This window comes from Rhinolophus ferrumequinum, chromosome 16, assembly GCF_004115265.2.
Source record: "Rhinolophus ferrumequinum isolate MPI-CBG mRhiFer1 chromosome 16, mRhiFer1_v1.p, whole genome shotgun sequence".
Classification (NCBI taxonomy): domain Eukaryota; kingdom Metazoa; phylum Chordata; class Mammalia; order Chiroptera; family Rhinolophidae; genus Rhinolophus; species Rhinolophus ferrumequinum.
The window spans coordinates 6596900-6618765 of NC_046299.1; the positions used below are offsets into that span (position 1 = coordinate 6596900).

The 21866-nt window shown below is 50.2% G+C and overlaps 1 long non-coding RNA gene across 1 annotated transcript; it reads left to right on the plus strand.

The window, feature by feature from the left end:
- Nucleotides 1-3904: 3904 nt before the first annotated feature.
- LOC117036278 (uncharacterized) lies at nt 3905-12506 on the plus strand. The gene is made up of 3 exons (XR_004425344.1): nt 3905-4019; nt 9699-9886; nt 12342-12506. It is a non-coding gene; the product is annotated as an uncharacterized LOC117036278 (long non-coding RNA).
- The last annotated feature ends 9360 nt before the right edge of the window (nt 12507-21866 follow it).

Genomic DNA, 21866 nt, shown 5'->3' on the forward strand with positions numbered 1-21866 from the left:
CTTCTGAGCCCCCAGGTAAATTTTTTTCCTTGGTAAATGCCAAAATCTAATGAACCTAAATCCCCTCATTGAGGATAATGATCCTGGAGGTGACGACTGCTCCTTAACCATTCACTGACTTGCAGCGAGAATCACATTTGCAGGAACGTTAACTTAAAATCCTGCCTGGAACTGACAGCTGTGCTCGTGAGTGTTAAGAAACACCTACTATGTGCCAGAACCCAGTGGGCGCTGAGCCAAGGGTGGGGGTGGGGGAAGGAGAGTCAGTATGTTCAGATTCTATAGCTCACAGCTGGTTTGGGAGACAGACAGGAGAGAAACAGAACAGACATAGTGTGACAAAGATGTGTGTCAAACAGGACAAGTTAGCGTTCAACTAGGACTAGTTAGAGTACAGCCAGGGCAAGTTAGTGTACAGCAAGGACACGTTAGTGTACACCAAGACTAGTTAATGTACAATCAGGGAAGTGAGTGTGCAACCAGGATTAGTTGGTGTATAACAAGGACAAGTTAACCGCCAACTAGAGAAGTTAGTGTGCAACCAGGACTGGTTAGCCTCCTACTCGGGAAGTTCGTGTACAGTCAGGGGACTTACTGTATAACCAGGAAATTAGTGTACAATCAGGTCTAACTAGTGTACAGAACCAAAGTTTGGGTCCTACCTCTGCCCCTGACTAGCTGTGTGATCTGGTACAATGACTTCTCGGTGCCTCATTTCCTGTAAAATCTGTAAAATGAGGGAGTTTTCTAGGCACCAGTGAATCTTAACCAGGGTTCGTACCAGAATCACGTAGGATGAGTTTTGCCAGTGTGCACGCTAAGGCCACACCCTGCGTCTATTGAATCAGAACACCTAGGGTGGAGTCCGGGGGTCTGGATGTCAAATAAGCGTGATTTCAGTTGCAGGACAAAGTTGGGAACCAGTGTGTGAGCTCATGCTCGCTCCTGCAGCAAACAACCCCCAGATTTCACAGGTTCAGCACGATCACTGTTTGTTCTCGGTCATGCCCGTGAACAAAGCCCCAGCAGCAGCCGACCGGAGCAGTCGACTTGGTCACCCTGACTCCTTCTATCTTGTGACTCGTCATCTTCAATGTCATCTTCACCTGCATCTATCGTCTCTCTGGGGCCATCTCCATTCCAGTGAACTAGGAGAACCCACGGAGTGGGGACCTGTCATAGCAGCCGCGGGGCCACACCTACGCAGGGCAGCCTGGGAAATGCAGTTCAAGGCAGGTGAGGAACTGGGCTTGGTAAAGGCGACTGTCCCTGCCAGTGCCCTGGGTGCAGGAGTATTTGCTGCAATGCTGCTCAGCTGCAAGCTTCCTGAGGATTTGTCTTTGCTGCTGCCACAGCGCTAGTTTCATTCTGCTTCTAGTGTCATCTGCGTCGGTACTCGCCCCACGTGTTCTCTCCCTGAAGCAAGGGCCACACCTTATTCATCATTCTTCCTGTTCCCCCAAAACACCCAGCCTGCTATTTGGCGCAGATTATGCACTCACATGTTAACTCGGTGGATGAAATATATATATATATATATATATATATATATATATATATAGAGAGAGAGAGAGAGAGAGAGAGAGAGAGAGAGAGAGAGAGAACTTTTAACAAACACGTTAGTCTGGGGAGGAGGGCAGGAGCGCCCCAGTGTCTGCAGAACTGGGTTCCATTCTGGCTCTATCTTTTACTGAACTGTGGGGTCTCCCGAAGCCTGTTTCAATAAAATTGGGCAAAAACAGAGCTGGCCTCATAAAGCTGTTGGGAGGATCAATGAGATAATGGTTTTGAGGCGCTGAGCACAACGTCTGGGTGTACAATGGTACCTCCTTTCATCTTTGCATGGGTTCATGCCGTCTTGAGAGTCTCAGCAGAATTCACGTCCACACGCAGCAGGACCTGGACAGATCAGCTCCATCTGGTATTGGCAAACGGCCTAGAATCTGGTACCATGGAAAATACTATCCAGAATGTTTGATCCTTTATCCAGGGGATCCAGCTGACTCTTGAAGTCCTGACAGGATGAGGGACAATATAACTGTCACTGTAACTCTTTACGTTTATACAGTACTTTGTGGCACTCATGGGTTTTCATCTCTGTTGTCCTAGTTCAGAGTTCAGCCAACTTTTTCTGTCAAGTGTCAGATAGTAAATATTGTAGGTTTGCAGGCCCTGTAGTTTCTGTCACACCTATCAACTCGGCCAGATTGATGTGAAGATAGCCACCGACAATATGTGAATGAATGGATATGGCTGTGTTCCAATAAAACTTTATTTACAAAGACAAGTGGCAGGCTGGATCTGGTCTTCTCATAGCTCCAGCAAAGGTTCAAGTTTAGTGATTTTGGTATCATGTGACTCTTCTTGCTATAGTTGATTGAACCAGGGGTGACAGTACCCTAAGACCAGCTAGTCCTTCGATTGGCCAAACTATTTCCCTGGAGAATTGGAACGATAATGTAAGCCCATGGGGGTCCTTCTGCCTTGCTCACCCTCCATTCTCAGGGTGAGGACAGTGCCTGACAGTGCCAGGCAAATGGTGGGCAGCTTATAGATATCTATGAAATGAAGGACCGGACCAAGCAACCTGCGGCTAGCCCATGTGTGGTGCACTTTGAACTGCAAGGTCACGTGGATTTGTGGCAGATCAGAAAAGAAAGAACTAGAGAGAGAGAGACCATGTGGTCCAGGGGAAAAAGAGAGAGATGGAGACAGAGAGACAGACAGACTTTGAGTGGTAATGACTTCCCAGCTCCACCTGAATTCTTTGGGCCGTTTCTGAGCTCTCTGGGTGGGCTTGTCCCCCTAACCCAGGCAGTGGTGTGGCAAGGCTTAGGAGTCAGGCCTCGCCAGCTCTGTCCCAGCTCTGACTACCCTACAAATCAACAGTTCTCAGCCCTTCTATCTTTTTTCCATCAGAGACCATATCAAAAACCCAGGCTCATCCATGATAAAAGCGGACACTGGCTTTCCTGAGAGAGCATTCTTAGGTCCTGGGCATTCTATGTCATCTACAGATTTCCTACCATCTTTCACCACGCGGGGACTCTCCATCTTCCCATCCTTGGGGGTTGCCCCTGCTGCCTGGAGAACTCCCAGGGAGTCAGAAAGCACCCCAGGCTGCAATGGTCTTGTTTCTGTCTGCATCTGTGAATGGCGCTCACTCCACAGTGTAAGGCTTGCGGCGAGATAATGAGGCTCAGAGAGTCAGGCGGGTTGAGAAAGGTGAGTGCTTTATTCTGCGCCCCCGGGCGAGGTTCACCGGGCGAGGTTCACCCGTCTGCAGACCCAGGGCAGAGTGAGGGAGGCATATATGCGGTTTTTGGTGTGGGGGCTGGCTGAGGGAGGTGACAGTTAAGCAGGCCCCCCCAGCGCAGATCGGGCCGAGCAGCTGCGTCCGGAGTTGTTTATCGCAAGGAAGGTCTTTTCTGGGAAACGCCAGGGGCCTCAGTTTCTGTCATGTGAGGAGGGGTCTGACTTGGCTCCTGGCCGCTTTGACCATGCCCGTAGCTGACCTAACACACAGGACACACACGCGTGCGCACACACACACACACACACATGCACACACACCCCATTTCCTGGTTTCCTTTCCTGTCCAGCCTGCCAGCTCCCAGCCTCCTCCTCTTCACGCCACCAGCATCTAAAACGTAGGCCTCCTGAACAATTCTGCAATATTCAGGCAGTGTTCTCAGTCCCCCTCATTTCCTCCTATTGTTTGAAGGGAATGTGTTTGAGGCCGTGCTGTTTGTAACCAAGGAAATGGCTGTAAGACAGTCTGTTTTTCGGGTTTGTCAGTGAAGGGAAGGCAGTTTTCAGTTTCAATTCCTGGGGAAGAAACAAGGCGTGGGGGTGGGGGGAGCAAGCCTGTGTTCTCTCCTTCTGGCATTTTTAAAGCATTGAACATACGTTTGCCGACTGTCCATTGTGCTTCGCCCCTTGCCAGGCACTGAGAAATGCTCGGGCGACAACAAAAGAAAACGAGACCTGGATCCAAGTCTGGGGAAGCTGACCATCAGGTAGTGATGGGACGGGGAGCGGGAGGCGAAACAACCGACATTTATCAAACCCTTGCTGTGTGCTTAGCACTGTCCCAACTGAGTCCTTCCTCCCTGCCACCCCAAGAGGTGGGTTCCATCTTATAGATGAAGAAGTCGAAGGTCAGCTAGGACATGACACAGCTACTAAGTGAGGAAGTGTCCCCAGGTGTGGGGACAGAGCCAGGAGTGCAGTTTCCAGGCTCTCGCCCTCACGTGGAAAAGTGCTGGCTCAGGTAGTAAATGGCCATCCACTGTGATTGGATGGCCATCAGCTGTGGCTGGTTGGCCGTCAGCTGTAACCAGTGAGCCATTGGCCACTAATATAACTGCTGTGGCTACGCTAGCAGAAAATGGGGGCTTGCGGATTGTGTAGCTCCTGCTTCCTGTGTCTCCAACCCAGCCGCCAGCGAGACTATAGTGGTATGACTCCCCTATCTATGGCTCCGTGGGTGTTCCTTTTTGACCTCACCGTATCCTGTGTTCCTATGTGGGGAGCGGGACCAGAGACCCCGCATGATGCCCTGCAGGACACCGGGCCAGGCTGACTTTGGGAATAAACAAAAGTAGCAAAGGAAACATTTGTCACCCATTGGACATGAGCTGGGTGTGAGCCAGCTGCTGAGCCCAAAGGCACACTGAAGGATCCTGGGAGTGAAAGCAAGGCTCCTGGGGAGTGGCCGGTGCCCTGTTCCAGAAGGAGCCTGGAGTCGGAGCTGGCTGAGAACGCCCATTCTAACCAAGTGGCTCTCAGGGAGAGGTACCTGCCCAGGGTTCCGCAAGGCTCTGCAGAACCAACTCTGCACTGGGGACGGTCCTTCCTAGCCTAAAGTGGACCTTGGCCCGGCACACACTGCTGCTCCTCTTCTACCCCCCCCCCACTATCCCCACCCTAGCCAATTCTCCCACCCCCTCAGGCAAAGTTGGTGCAGTGCAATGTGATGCTGGGTCTCTCGGTGTCTCGAATGAGCTTATACGGGAATCTCTGTTTCCGGGAGCAGAAAATTGCTGACTTTACAATGTGAAGGAGGGAGCGTTATCTTTCTCAAATTTGTGGGCTCAGTCTTAATAATACGCCCCAATGGGAAAGGGAGATTTCTTTATGCCATCCTTCAGAATGTCAACATGCACTGGTAGGAAAATTAGAAAGACAGGAGACGGAATCCCAGCTTGGGCCACAGCTCAGTGACCAGGAGGAATCGGGAAGAGGATTTCCCATGGGCACTGCACACTGTCCCACCAGCCCTGCACCAGAGCCTTCATGGCTCGTGCAGCTTTGGGAGCTGGAGTCCCGCTCAGGCTCTGGGACAAACTCACTATGTGAGCCGGACAAGCCGCTGTTTCCTGCTGACCTCAGTTTCTCATGAATTCAGCGAGGCTGTTGGGTCAGGCAGTGGCTGCACATTAAAATCACTGGGGAGCCGTAAAAACACGATGAAGACCCAGATCCAGGCCCCGAGGTTCTGGCTCAGTTTGAGGAGGGACCTGCTTATCAGTGCTTTTAAAAATCTTCCATAGCAGATTCTAATGCCCAGCCAGGGGGGAGAACCCCAGGACTAGACGACTGCTAGGATTGTCTTCTAGGTCTCACGTGGGGGTGAGGGGGCTTTGCCTTTGGAAGGAGAAACCAACCTATTTAAAAATCAGAATTGTTTTCACCTCTGACTGTCCTCTCTTTATTTTTGTCAATCAGCTCTAGAGAATTTGTCGGTAACTTTGTTGAGATATCGGCTAACGTTTTCACATAATGACAGAGCATCTGAGATGGAGGTTAGGGCAGCAAGAGTTGTGCTATCATACCTGGGAGCCCCTAGCCACGCGTACAATTTAAATGGATAAAAATTAAATAAAACACAGCACTCAATTCCTTAGTGTTCAATACCCCTATGTAACTAGTGACAGCTGAATTGGAAGTACTGTATCACAGATGTCCGTCATCACAGAAGATTTTACTGGACACTGATGTTCTACAGATGAGATTATAGTCCAACCGTGTCATTTTATGGATGGGGGAAACAGGCCCACAGAGGCTAAGTGACTTCCTCACGGCCTCAGAGCTGAGTGTGGCTCGGAGCCTGGGAGCCTAACATTCCGTGCGGGAACCTTCTCGTGAGCCTCAATGTTTCCTGACCCACATGTTTCCTTTCTTAGTACCCACCTCCCCACTAAAATGTAATCTCAGGGTCTGGTCACCTATGTCAGTGCTTAGCACGTACCAGGTGCTTAGATATTTGTTGACTGAATCGACAAAGACCTAGAAGATGAGTAGAATCGTACAGGGAGCAAACAGAGAAGGGCCTGCAGGAGAAATCCTTCCAAAAGCAGGTGGAGGAGAAGCAAGCTGAGAGGAGTGGCCAGAGCTGTAGGAGGAAACCAGGGCAGGGAGGGCGAAAGAGTCTAAGAAAAGGGTGACCCCTGGTGCCTAGTGCTGCCAAGAGGCCCCAGTAGAGACCACGGCCCAAGGGGACATTGGAGGGCAGTCAGTAGCATGGAGGCCCAGGGCTGGTGAGGCCACGGCTATTGGCTGCTTTGGGGCAGACAGGGTTTGCTCAGACCCTGGGTCAGTGCCTGGCCGAGTCCTATCCTTCAGGAGCTTCCATGTCAGAGCGCGTCCCAAGGACTTTTGTGTCCTCGTCCTCAGTGGTTCACTGAGAAACACCCAGCGGTGCTGTTTATCCAAACACATGCCTCCCCTGCAGCTGCTCTCTCTGCTGAACCTGGGGGCTTAGACAGGTGAGGGCACAGTCTCCTCTGAGCCTGGGCCTCTGCCGTCAGGGCCTGGGCTGATGTTTGGGGGCCGCCTGACGCCGCCTGGCTGCTGGAGAAAAGTGGACTTTCCTCTGTCATCCCCTAGCTCGCAGCCCTGAAGCATTTTTACAAAAGGGTGTTGATTTTATCAAATGTAGATCTGAGCCAAGTATGTTGTCTGAAGAGACCCTGAGCTGGGCTCCCACACTCCCTAGCCTCCTTGTCTGGAACCCCAAGTCCTCGTCTTTGGGCTGAAGGAAAATTTCAAATAGAAGGTATTTTTAGGATAACACTGAGTGGTTTTCAGAAAGTATTATTTCATTTTCTTTTTTCAAATTCTCAGTGTAACATAGGACTATTAGGTTTTTTATTATTTTTTATTTTTTATTTATTTATTTATTTTAATTCAGGGGCTAAACCACGGGCAATTAGAGCAATCACTTAAAATATCCCACACCAGTGTTTGGAAAGTGGTGCTGCTAAACAGCAATTGAACTATCAGCTAGCAGGGCTCCCATTCGAAGGAGGAAGAAGGGTGCAGCTTTGCTGAGCGATGCTCTAGTCTGTGAGTTAGGATAGGAGAAACGGCAGTGGCAGGAAGGTACTGTCACCCCTGCAATGTGGTTGAGATGTTATAGAATACGTTGGCATCCCCTATGTCCATAGGGGTGGGTGGGGAGGAAGGCATAATTGCTCTCTGAGAAGCAAGTCTTCTGCATCCTTAGGAAAACTGCCCAAAATGCTGGGCACACCGCCTGAGGGTCAGATGGCCACCCCGTCTCCTCTCTTTGCTGATGGCCTGGTACCTGCTTCAGGGAGAAAAATAAAGCAACCTAAGAGACTGTCCACAGGTTCTCCTATCATCTGCCTGTCTGCCTCCACAGTCTTCTGTCTTTGTACTGTGGACGGACCACGTCTGTGTCCAGCTAAGGCCAACCCTTTGGCACCAGATCCCATCTTCTGTCCCCTGCTGTAAAGACACTGTTCAAGCAATGTCCTCCTCTTTCTCCTGCATCCAGGTTTCCTTTCTCTACGGGTTCCGTCCCATTAACATTCAGACACTGGTGCTTTCTCCTTGTGAACCAAACTCCTCCCACGACCCCACTTCCTAGCTGTCTGTCACCCGCTTCGGCCCCTTCCCGTAACAGCCAAACTCCTGGAGAACATTGTCCTGTAGTCGTCAGTTTCTCTCAGCCCAGCCTTTTCATTCTTCCCTTCCTGGTTTGCTTTTTTCTTTTCACATCTAGTGTGCTACACATCTTACCTCTTTCTCTCTTTGTCGCCTCGCTTCCTCCCTGGATTAATCTCCCTGAGGGCAGAGATTTTGTCTGCCTTATTCACAGCTGTCACCTTAGTATCTAGGACAGCGCTGCTACAGAGCAGGGGCTAAATGAATATTTTTTAAACAAATGGATTGATGAATTCATAGATGGCAAAATGCTTCCACATGCAAAATGCTTCCACATGCATCGGTGAGTTATTTCACCAGATTTCACCCCGCCCCCCCCACCCCCGAGGTTGTTCTCTGTGGGTCTCATTTTGTAGGAGAGAAGATAGAAACATAAGCGGTTGATTACCTTCCTCAAGGTCACTGGGTCAGGATGGTGGTGAGTCCAGCTCATGTCTCTGACTCCTAGCTCAGCAATCTATCCTTTCCCCCACAGCTGCCTCCAGCAAAGGGCCCCACTTCTGTGGCCCTAGGCCCTGACGGGGACTTCCTATTCACCAACTTTGCAGATGTACCCAGCACCTTTGAGACAGAAGCCAGGACTAAAGTGGCAGTGACCGGCATCAACCCCACCTCTCAATGCCTTAGTGCAACCCTTCCCCGAGGCCTGACCTTTCATTGCCTTCCAAACCACCCCAGTTCAGCAAAACATCGATTGCGTGACATATTGGTTAAGATATTACATTTGGGGGTGCAATTATTTCAAAGGCAATTAGGTATTCGATATTTCTTATTCTGCCTGCCAGTAGGAATTAATAGAAAACCTTTCAATCAGCAACTGCAAAACAATTTCTGGCCCCAAAGATAATCAATATTACCCGCAGAGCTTCTTCCATCTGCAGGAGGCCATTCATTTCTGGTACTTTCAAAACCAGGGGGGAACATTCTATTTCTACCTTCATCAGAAGCCCCTGCCTGCGTTCTTCACGTACAGTCTTTACAATGACACAGAAATCTCGATGCCTTTTTCTGGCTGTCCATCTTCATGTCATGGGCCAGGATACTGCGGGTAGTCCTAGAACACCCTGCTTAGCGGGATGGTGAGTGATATTTGTGTTATTAGGAACACAGGGCACTGCCCTGTGCTGAGCCTTCCGACCAGATGTTCTGAGGCCGTTGATGGGAACACGGGACCCTTCGCTGTGCCCCAGGTGGTTTTTCTCGGAAGTCCCCCAGAGGCCATGGACCTGACCCCTCTCCCTGGAGTGCCTCTGGAGCAGCTGTAAAGGCCCAGCCCTGCGGCTGGCTTCTGCCTCAGTTTCCTTGCTGTCACAAGGACTGATGTCCCGCCGGCTTGGCAAAGTCCAGCTCTTGCCAGCCCCTCCCCAGGGTGGAGGCTGGGTGTGAGTGGGGGGGAGGAGCACATGTGCAACAAAGGTTTATTGTTGGATCCTGCCCTCTCTGCAGTCCCCCTGCCCCATTTTTCTGTTTCACACATGTTCAGCTCTTAAGTGCGGGAATTAGGAGGGGGACTCTGAAATAATAGCAATCAATGGAATGGGAAGATTTTTCATATGCTAATAGGGACAGCTGATGTCAGCCCTCCATTTATATACAACACGGTAAGGGAGACTATGTGTAGGGCAATCAGGTCATAGAGGACAATGCAGAGACTATTCGAGAACACAGGCATCTTTTGCCCTGGCTTCTTGGATATGAAAGCAATATAATGTCTGCACTTCCAGGCTTTACCATCGACAAGGGGGTGACAGCCCCATAGCTTGGGTTCATCTGTAGAGCCGGCCACACAGGCTGCTGTACTGGAGATGCCGTGGGAGCTGATGGAAAGCTGATGGAAAAGTGACCACACAAGCAACTCCCCTGAAGGCACAGGAACCTATGAGTCTTAAAGGTTTGAAGTTAGAGGTAAATGGTGAGTTTGGGTGAGCCTGAGGGTGCTGGGGAGATCGTGGAAACCTCGTGTGCCATCAGAGCACTCCCATTTTTGGTTTGTGATAAGATGGACCCAGGAGGGGTGAGGCTTAGCTGGCTCGACACAGAAAGCGTTTGGGAAACAACCTATTTAAGTAGAACCCAATGGTGTAATATTTATTCTATGGAAGAGAACAAAATTTGAGGAGGCTGTAAATCACAAAACGTTCATTTCTAATTACAGGCCCACGTGCCTGCAGCCCCAGCCCGCTCTTCCCCTCATGTTCCTCCCTGCCTCCCTCCTTAATTCTCTGTTTTCCATTCTTCCAAAGAGCCACGCTGCCCCCTCCACCTGTCATGGATCTAACCCTTACAAAACAGAGCCCCGCACGCCTGTGTTACAGTTGGGGGAACTGAGGAGCAGGGAGTGAAGTGATGGCGTCATGGACACCAAGTGAGGAAATGGCAGAGCCGCGACACTAACCCAGGGATGTATGACTCCACGTGACTTCCACGGCAAGGGCTCCTGAGAGATTTGGGGTTAACTCCACATGAATGTCCTGTGAGTGCCTGAGCATCCGGTGGCCCATTTACCAAACATTTAATGACCATTCACGACACATTATGCGGCTGTCTCAGGCTGTGTGGCTCTTCTGAGTAGCCCACACGAGACCAAATGCCCTAATTTTGTGATCTGTTTTATTCTCTGATGTCCCCACACTGGCACTTCCTGAGCTTCTGGTCCCAGATTTCCCCCTTTGTTTATTGGAAAAGGGAATAAGGAGGTGATGGCTGTGATCATATGGTTGTGTTTTCAATTAAACACATTCTCCGGTGACTGTGTGTTAACGAGTCAGGCAGAGCACTGTCCCCGTGGTTGCAGAGCTAATGGGCACTGTCCCTCTGGTGGGTGTGACAATGCCAATGGGAGGCTGTTGTGTTGGGTTCTGATGTCCTTCTAGGCTGTGGCACAGACTCAGTGGCTGAATGGACAGACTGCTCCATGCATGGCTTCCACGCCTGCAAAGGTTCGTTGCAGGAGTAGGCGCTGGCATGGACCACTGGGCCTCCAGCTCCTACAGATTCTAGTCCTTCCTGCTCCTGATTCGCGTCGTCCCTTCTAAAGAGCCTGTGTCATTTATGGCAGCCTCTTGCCTTTTGACCAGGCAGTGGCTCCCCATCTGTCTGTCCACCCACACATCCATCCATAGCACATTTTCCATGTGCTTCCGTCGCCCCAGGATAAGGTCAGACTCCTGGTGCATCAGTGTGGGATGATTTTACTCTAAATAACAGAAGGTCTGAACTCAAACTGCTTTAACCCATAAGGACGTTTGTCATCTCACAACCCAGGAGTCCAGAGCAGGGTCTGCTCTTGATGGGAGGTCAAGGCTCTGACCTCGTTTCTCCCTGATGCCCTTGGCTCTGCCCAACCCTGCATGTTGGCTTCATTCTCAGGCCAGAGGTGAGACGGCCGCAGCCTCTGTGGGCATCAGGGCCAGACACAGACATGACACTGTTCTGAGGAAGAAGAGGGGCCCTCTTTTTCCTGGTCTCTTTCTATGGCCTTTGGTTGTGGATTTGCTCACCCCTAGAAGAAGCCATGAGCCAATCATGAACAGTCAATTCAGATCCAAGGGGCTTTCTCAGTGGGTTGCAAATCAGGGCAGGGTGGCGGCAAAAGACAAACAACCACCTTCAGCTGATTCCTGGAGGCCGAGGGACCAGTCAGCTGAACGCCGTCCCTGCTCAGTGGACAGCACTGTCTCTCTTTTCCCCAGAACCTGGCATCACAGGGTCAGCCATTAAAGGACAAAATCTAAACTGTCTGCTCCCTGGCAGCTCTCTTCCCTGCATCTATGCCCTGTCCCAGAACGGGCCTCCCGGAGTCTTTCACTTTTCTCACTTGTTACCTTGTGTTTGCTTTTCTTTTCGCCTTAGGAATGAGGACAATCAGCATAATGGCTCCCTTGTAATGAATGTGATACCAGAGACGAGGCTGCCAGAGCTGCCCGCAAGCTCCGCTCTCACCCCTGGCTCCCAGTGCGGCCTCAGGCCCCAGCCCAACATGCCTCCTCTGCTCCCAGGGCAGAGGCAATGTGGGGCAGGGGAGATCACGTGGGCTCCGACGCCGGAGGACCTGGGCTCAAGCCACACAGCTCGGCCTCTTACAAGCTGCCTGAACAGCGGTGATTGCCCAGCCTCCCTGGGCATCCATGCTCTCACCCTGGAAATAGGGATAATAACCCCGTATCTCAGAATCTAGGGAGATAAGACACCTAAAAAGTGCTTTGTGCACTGGGGAGGGCTATGCAAATTTGGGGTGCGGGACAAGGGGCTATTCTAGGACTGGAGGGACTAAAGCCTTTGAATCCCAGTGCCAAGGTGGAAGCAAGTGATGAGGGCTGTGTCCATCCTATCCTTCTTTCCTTCTTCAGTTTTTTGTTTTTTTAAAGGTTCATCACAGAAGTCTTCTGAAAATTGAGTTGAGAAGAAATGTCTGGAGTCAACTGCCCTGGAAGGAGACTGACTGCAAGATAAAGATTTTTCTGGGTATAACTTGCCACTTGCCTCCAGCACAAGTGGTTAGCCCTCTCCCCCTGAGACTCTACTGCATAAAAGGGAGGTGAGAAAGCAAGCATCATTTATGTATTCATTCAACAAACTTCGTATAGCACTTACAGTGTGCTAGAACCGGTACTAAGTTCTGGGACTGGGTACAGGAGGGTTTCAGTGGTGGTGAGGCACATTGTCTGTGGATTTGGACAGACAGACTGCCCCTCGGCACCTGGCTGACTAAATAAGCCACATAACCTCTCTGAACCTTAGTTTCCTGGTTTAAAAAATAGGAACAATAAATAGTACCTTAGAGGGTCATTACCAGAATTAGATGAGTTACAGTATGTGCATAAAGCGTTTAGACATAGTCATGACAAGATAGATAAGAGTGATGCTGCTGCTGCTGCTGCTGCTACTGGTGATGCTGGTGACGATGGTGGTGATGGTGGTGATGGTGACGATGGTGGTGATGGTGACGATGGCGACGATGGTGGTGATGGTGGTGATGGTGACGATGGTGGTGATGGTGGTGATGGTGACGATGGTGACGATGGTTGTGATGGTGACGATGGTGACGATCGTGGTGATGGTGACGATGGTGATGGTGATGCTGGTGACAATGGAGGTTATAGTGGTGATGGTGATGATGGTGGTGATGGTGACGATGGTGATGATGGTGGTGGTGGTGATGGTAACGATGGTGGTGATGGTGACGGTGGTGATGGCGACGATGGCGACGATGGTTGTGATGGTGACGATGGTGACGATTGTGGTGATGGTGACGATGGTGATGGTGATGCTGGTGACGATGGAGGTGATGGTGATGATGGTGGTGATGGTGGTGATGGTGACGGTGGTGGTGATGGTGACGATGGTGATGGTGGTGATGGTGGTGATGGTGACGATGGTGGTGATGGTGACGATGGTGATGATGGTGGTGGTGGTGGTGATGGTGATGATGGTGGTGATGGTGACGATGGTGATGATGGTGGTGGTGGTGATGGTAACGATGGTGGTGATGGTGACGGTGGTGATGGCGACGATGGCGACGATGGTTGTGATGGTGACGATGGTGACGATTGTGGTGATGGTGACGATGGTGATGGTGATGCTGGTGACGATGGAGGTGATGGTGATGATGGTGGTGATGGTGGTGATGGTGACGATGGTGGTGATGGTGACGATGGTGATGATGGTGGTGATGGTCATGATGGTGATGGTGATGATGATGATGAAGATGACAAATTTCCTGCCTTGGGGAAATCACAGGTCACTATAGAAGCACAGGTTGGGGACCTGAGTTTCCTGGGGGGCCCGGGTGGGAGGCTTCTTGAGGCAGTGACCCTTGAATTGTGTGAAATAGGGAAGGGAGTTCACCAGGTTATCAGTTTGGATGGACTAGGGCTCTGCTACAGTAACTACAGCCCTGAAGTCTCAGGGGGTTGACACATACTATTTGTTTCTTGTTCTTGCTCAGGCCAGATATGTTGAGAGACTTGACATCCAGGTGTTGAGAGACTTGACATCCAGGAGTCACTCTTTGCAGTGACTCAGTGCTGGAGGCTTTGGCCTGGGGGGTCCACCATCTCACCAGACAGCACATGGACAGCTTCCACCTACTTTTCTGTCCTCCAACCTGAAATGACACATGTCATCCTACTGCCAGTCCGTTGGCCAGAATTTTCACATGGCACCATCTAACTGCAAGGAGGGCTGAGAAATGCAGGGAAGCACACGGATACCCAGTGAGCAATAACCGTGTCTGTCACACAGAGGGGCAGTGCTCCAGAGCTCTGGCTACAGTGGATTGGAGTGTGGCTGGAGGCAAGGAGACACATTGGAGGCTGTTGCAGGGATCTGGATAAGGGGAGTGGAGGCCTGAGTTGGGGCCATGACAGTGGGCAAGAGAGGAGGAGACAGGTTCTCGAGCTGTCAATAAGTGAAATGAAGAGACCAGCTGGAAGTCGGGGTAATTCCCTACCTCCTCACTTGGGTGACTGGTCTTCCCTGAGATGGGATCAGGGACGCTGGGGCAGCTTTGGGGAAGACGGGGAGCTCCGTGTTGCATCTGCCTAGGAGGCAGCAGAACACATACAACATTTCAGGGCTTGGGACAGAGACTTGGGCTTAAGAGTCATCAACCCACAGAACACAGCTGTCCTGCCCACCTCCCCAGATTGCACACCCAACACTGCCTGTCGGGCTTAGCTTCCCTCTTCCAGAAAACCCCTGCTAGGCATGGCCTGGTGAAGACAGAGAAGCCAGCCAGTCCTGAAAGGACAAAGGAGAGGCTGACAGATTAAAAAGCACCAGGTATTACCTCCGCAACTGAACCCGGAGTTCTGAACCCGGTGACCAATTCCCAGTCTGAACACATCCAATCCCAGTTGGGCCAAGAGGGAATGGGGGACAAAAGTCAAGGCGATAGCAAGTGGAAGTACACTTTTCACACACAGGAGCGCCTAGTGCCCATCACATCAATATAATGCTTTCCAACTGTTGAGGTCATTGAAATGTGATTAACCCTCTGGTTTTTGGTCTTTGGGATTTGTAATCCAATATATTGTAAAGGTCTCCCCTCTGAAACTGGCTGTCTCACCTGGTCCTCCCAGAGTCACATGAGCATCATGAAAACCCTCGTTTATTACTATAGATGTCGCTTTCCATTCCTTGAAGTCCTCTGTGCTTTCTTTTGCTAGGTTGCCCTTTGTCATTTCCAGGCTCCTTTCAAGTCAACATAGACACATGGTTGAGCCTCCAGGGAGGAATCCTGAACATAGAGGAACATAGAGGACATTAGTCCAAGATAATCAGAGGCTCTTTGCAAATCAATCAATACCTGCATTTGATGACAGCCATTTCACAGATGGGTAAACAGAGGTGCAGAGCGGTTAAGTCATTTGCTTCATCCTGCAGAATTATGTCAGGGTGAAAATAGGACTGGAAATCGGGCTCTGACTGGGTAAACCATGGCTGCCCTGTCCTCTGCAGAGTGAAGCCCGGCTAGAAAAACAGAGGAGGGAGCTCCACTTGAATAATCCCGCAGGCTTGGGAAATACAGCCACACTTGTCCGAGCCTCTCTGTCCCGTAAAGGCCCGAGAGCCTTTTATTAAACAGAGGACTATTCAACAATAAATATTTCTCACACACAGCCAGAGGAGTTACCACAGCTGGCTCTTGCCCAGCCTGGCTGAGTCAGCAGGAAATTAGCCAAGGTGCAGAAAACCTTGTGTTCTGTGGCTTTGGCGTATTGATATTTTTTAAACACTGGACTGGAAAGCAACAAGGACTGAAAAATACCCGCGCATGCCACCACCCCCATGGATCCCCGATCCTGGGAAAAATGCGTCAGGATCCTAGGGTGCCGGGAACCTCCTGTGGGAGAAAGGAAGGGTGGATGAACATTACAGGGGGTTGGGGAAGGTGTCCAAGGCAAAGCTCTCCCGGCTTCACTTCCCTTATCTAAAAAAATGGGTCGAATAATGTCCATTCCTGGGTCTGCTGTGCGGTTGAGATTTGCTAAGTGACGAGGATTTAACAGGGAGAGTATTCGCCTTGGACTAAATCCTCTAGTTCCAGTTAGGACTTTGCAGCTCTGAGTCCTTGGGCAAGACCCTTCCTTTTTCTGAGCCTACTGCTTCATTTATAGAAGAGTGCATTAATATCTCCCACACGGATTTTTAAGAGATAAGGCATAGGCCCCAAAGACTGGACAACTGCAAAGGTGTTTGTAAAGTCTAAGGCCCTACAGATACCTGAGATGTGATGGATTTGGTGCTGTTACTGTAGTGCTTTGCCTGGGGCAGGTCCTGGCTGACATCCTGAAGCTGTATGGGGGACCTGGTTTATTTGTGTTAGGCTTTTAGCCAAGACATGGGGATAGCGCCTTCACTGGGGCTTAACAGAGAAGGACTGGTTCTGTCGGTCCCTTCATATAATTAATATTCCAAATAAGAATTCTGCAGTTGTTTCCATGACTATTTGATTCGTTGACTCTTCAAGTATCAGCTCAGCTCTGGGGCTGCCTTGAAAGAGGAAATAATTGTTTTTACAACGACCCCACGGGGAGGAAGCTGTGGACCCTTATCACAACCTCAGTAATGACTTCCTTTGGTGACAGTATGCGTGATGCAGACGTGGGCGTTGGTGCTTCCTCAAGGGACAGAAAAGTTCCACTCCGTTTGTTTTGGGGCAAATATACAAGGAATTGATTTCTGAGTCCGGAGCCCCTGTGAGGCAGGAGGGAAACCCTATGCAAAGGCTGGTTTTTAGGTGAGCCCCTGAAAGGGAGCTTGGCGCCCACAGAGGCCCCTGAAAGGAAGCTCAGGGCCCACAGAGGCCCAGAAGCCCAACCTGGAGTGGGGGAGATCAACAGTGTGTGGAGAGGGGAGGGGAGAGTGACTCAACAGGCTTTACCTCCAATGCAACCCTGCTGGACACCTTTGAGAGGCACGAAAGGACCAAGACTCATGATGAGGTCCTGCCTCATCTTGGTGCACAGATAGTGGGTCCTCCGGGGTCTGGAAAGAGGGACGCCAGGTCCGCATGTGCTGCAGAGACCAAAGGCCTCTTGGTCCAGTGAGATGTCCTTCTGATTTCCTGGCTTTTCGGGGCCCAGACTCCTCCCTCCCAGAATTCTCCCTGCTCTGGAGCCAACCAGAGGCCAGAAATATCACATCTACCATAATACAGCCTGGCCTGGGCCATGCAATAAAAGGAGTAAACGAGAAGTGACGAATAGTCCTAAGGACGGTAATGTCGCCTCCAATTGCTCAGTCCTTGTGGGCATGTGCTGTTGCTGGAAATCAGGACCAAGACGACTCTTGCTTCCCAGGCTTCTGGAGGAGCCCCCTGACCGAGTGCTCCAGCCCTTTTGGTGCTGACTGGCTGAGATGAAACTCTCAGGTGACATCTGGTCCATTTCTGGGTGGGCGGGGGGGGTACCCTGAACAGAGCACTGATTCAAGGGGCAGTGGATCCCATCCACCTCCTGCTCTGCTCTTTGCAAAGCTGTGTGCCTTTGGCCAACTGCACAAGCCTCAGTTTTCTCAACTGTAAAATGGGGCAGTATCCTCTTCGCCCTACCCAGGCACTCACAGGATCAGCTTAGCTGGAGTCCGGAAGCCGCTGGCACAGAGGCACAGAAGTGGCAGCCTGTGGGCATCTCTCCTGCATCTCTCCTGCAATCTGACTCCCACTGTAGGGTACAATTTTTTTCTGATTTAGTTGCCAAGCAAAGATTTTTTTAAAAAAAAATATTGGGCTATTTCACAATTAAACTCAGATTTCTGGCTCCCGTGCCCCATCTAGCAAGAGTTGATACCTACCCAGCTGTCTCCTTGGACAGGCGTGTGTATTCCACGGTGCTTCAGACCCCACCATTCCCCACTGGCCACCTCTGGTCCCCTTCACCAGTGTCTCAGCCTGAGGTCTCAGAAGAGTGCCTGGCATAAGGTCACTGTGTAGCAAGGAGGGCAGAAGAGCGCCCTGTGCTCCTAGAGAGGGACTGGCCCTTCTCCCTCCTCTCCTCTCCCCTGTGGCCTCGGCACAACTGGACAGTTGACCTGTCTCCTTGCTCTACCCATGTGCTGAAAAGTGCCAGGAGGCCCAACCATGGACTAGAATGGCCCGCAGCTCAATTCTAGATTGATGGACCAGCCTCCTGTGGGTTTCCCCAACGTGATCCATGGGTTTAGGCCCCAGAGTCGTGCCTTGGCTGAGTACCCCCATATCAACCTCCCCAAATGCTCAAGATGCCTGAGCCTTAGGAGATGACAAAGCCACGTGCAGTCTCCTCTTACACCTGGGGAGGGGAGGTAGAGGGACAGGAGGAGAAGGGCTCTTGCGGACATTCAAAGAACTGTGAAGCAGGTCTGGGTTGGACCCAGCAAGCAGCAAAGCAGGACAGGGAAAGAGAACAAATCAGCAACAGCCGCCTGGAACCTCTGCAGGTGGGTGTGTCATCCCCATTATGGTCCCCAGCGTCCCTTTGTAACATTAGACTGCATTCAACGCTCAACCAGGAAAACGAAATTTATTTAGGAGGCTTAGGTATTTCACATCTGGGGCATGCGACGCTGCTCTACATTTCCCCAAGTCAACAGCTCATTTTTGCTGTTGAGTGGGTGGTAGATTTTATGACAGAAGCAAGTAAAAAACGCTCCCGGCTGTAAACGTCATCTTATCAGCAAAATGTCTATTATGCAGCTAAAAACTTCTGGCTAAAAGGTGCTGCCCTTCAATGATCGGTAGCAACAGAGGCTTAGGCTGTGGGAACAATGACATTATGTCTCTTTCATCACCCATAGGTTCTTTTTTTTAAAAAAAATAAGTTTTAATTTTAATTGCGGAAGGGGACTAGGACTTTATTGGGGAACAGCGTGTACTTCCAGGACTTTTTTTCAAGTCAAGTTGTTGTCCTTTCAATCTTAGTTGTGGAGGGCGCAGCTCAGCTCCAGGTCCACTTGCCGTTTCTAGTTGAGTCGAACCGGCAACCTCATGGTTGAGAGCATGTGCTCCAACCAACTGAGCCATCTGGGAGCTCAGCGGCAGCTCAGCTCAAGGTGCCGTGTTCAATCTTAGTTGCAGGGGGCGCTGCCCACCATCCCTTGTGGGACTCGAGAAGTTGAACCGGCAGCCTTGTGGTTGAGAGCCCACTGGCCCATGTGGGCATCGAACTGGCAGCCTTTGGAGTTAGGAGCATGGAGCTCCAACCGCCTGAGCCACCGGGCCAGCCCCACCCATAGGTTCTTTGTATCGCTAATTACTGGCCATTGTTCCCTCCTGGCCTCAGACACTGCAGAATAAAGAGCCTCACCATTCCGATGATGCTGTCATCACTAAAATCACTTGGGGTCCTTCCTCGTCTGATTTCCTTCAGAGGTTTCCGCCCATGCTTTTAGGATTCTCAGTCTTCATTGGTGCGGAGGACATTTGATTCTGGGAAATAGTAGAAATCTTATCAAGTTAAGTCTGGTGGACGAGTCACTGGTCAGGCCAGGAGATTGCAACCTGGTCGTTAATGGGCCATGTACTGGGCGTGCGGGCCGTGCTGGGCTCGAGCGGGGGCTGGGAAAGCAGAGACTGCATGACCCTGATCCTGCCCTCCAAGGGCTGACGGTCCCTCGGACTATTCAGGAGGGAACTGCGAAATAGAATTCTATAAACTCCCAGCCATGGCAGCATCTTTGGAGTTAAGAACTGTCCCTGGGGGAATCCTGTTCGAGTAGACAGCTCTCCTGTGAACACATGTTTGGATGTTTGTTTAAAACTGGCCCCATTCCTTTCTTCACCAAAGTTTCGATGTAGTGTTGGAGTCTGTAGCTTTAAGGAACCACTGTTTGTTAGTTTCCTAAATCCAGGAGAGGTTTTGGACCAGGGGTAGGAAATTTTCACAAGAACCTAAGTTTCACATCGATTTGTGATGGATTAGCATACCAAAATCGGCTTAAAGTGCACTTAATGGATGCGTTACTGCAGAAGGAATCTGTCTAACCAGAGTATTTCTAAATTTATGAAATTGAAATGCATTTCAGGTTACCGAGAAGTCTAAATTTGTCAAAGTCACAGGGCTGGAGACAGGTGGGTGGCAGAGATCTGAAGTCAGGTCCACCGAAATGAATTTGAGAGCTTGTGTACTGATCCTCCAGAACCCCCTCGCACCCAGGTGCAGCCCTTCCCAGCAAAGGGAACTCTGATGCAGTGGCACCCCACGCCTCATGCTGTCCCCTTGGAAACAACCTCAAGTGTGGATAAGGTGAAGGTGAATTGAAACCTCATCCCAGTCTCTGCAAAAGTGTTAACTGAAAATTAACGGGTTAGGTGATAACTAAGGCTTTTGGCATCTCAAGGGATTTTTCCTGCAGGGGCACTGCATTCTGATAGGAGGCAGTTGGAAGACCCCACATGCTCCAGCCTCAATGCTCTCATGGTGGAATGACCAATGGCAAGGTTGCAGCTGTTGAGCTGGAGCCTCTTATGAGTAGTGCTCAAGGCCAGGCCTTGTCTCCTTTCCTCCTAAGTTGTCTATTGTTCTCACTTGCAAATTATTGGAACAGTTCCCAGAACTGTGACTCCCACCCCTTAACCCCCTTAAGATGGACTTCCTGCAGCAATTCTTCCTGAATTCACAGCTCTATAAAATGCCATCACTGCAGCTTTCAAGATCCTGTTACCTCCAGTTGGAGAAACTGAGGGCCAGAGACGGGCTTGAGGTCTCCCAGAGCACTGGTGGTGGGAATGGAACCTGGTCTTCTGAGCCCCAGTATTTCCCAAGCACCTAGCACATATACAGAATGACACCAGCTGTGTCCATCTGTTTTCTCTCTTCTCACCGCACTTTCCTAGCAGATGTGCCTACCATGAACTTGAGTCCATTGGCACTAGCGCACACTAATGGTATAGGAGTGGTCTTGGTTCTTTTCCCATGTTGTTTGTTTGCTGAGCCTCCATTTCCTCATCTGAAAAATGGGGATAAATAATATTGGCTTACAGTGCTGTAGTGAGGGTCAAATGATGTAGCACAGGGAACTGTTTAGCAGAGTGCTTGTCATGTGGTGACTCTGGAGGTCCTCATCCTTAGCAGGGGATGGAGACTTGATCATCTAGTGCTCCAACATTCACTCCAGTGTGTGGCACAGAGCAGATGTTTGGGGACTGTCTGCCGAATGAATGAATGAGTGAATGAATGTGATTTGGGGATCATGGCAGATCTCTGGTTTTCCAGTTTTCTGATGTCTTTGCTCTGTCTCTTATAGAATCTTTTTTTTTAACTTTTTAATTAATTGATTGATTAATTAATTTATTTTAAGTGTGTTTTTCCAGGACCCATCAGCTCCAAGTCAAGTAGTAGTTTCAATTCAGTTGTGGAGAGTACAGCTCACAGTGGCCCGTGTGGGGATCGAACCAACAAACTTGTTGTTAATAGCACCACGCTCTAACCAACTGAACTAACCAGCTGCCCCTTACAGAATCTTTATTCAAGTAATACTTGTTCACTGATTCAGTAAGTCAGTTAAAAAACAGTTATCATGTCACTGTTATGTGCAAAACTGTCAATACTAATAAGTATTGTTGATTACTAATTGTTGATTAGTAATAAGAGCTCATATTTCTGAGCTCTTACTATGTCCCAAGAATTGTGCTTTGTTTTTCAAACATTTTATCATTAATGTTCACACAAGCCCACTGAGGGAATGTATCAGTCAGCTACTGACACAATGATGCCGTGTAACAAAACTCTGACATTCAGTGGCTTACAAGTATTTCCCCACCCCCTTGCTCATGTGTCTGTAGGTAGCTGGGGCAGCTCTGAGTCCAGTTGTAGGTGGGGTGACTTGGCTCCAGGCTGCAAGTTGAGTTCAGTTCTATTCCACATGTATTTATTCTGGAAACTTGCTGGAAGAGGCAGTAGCTTCTTGAG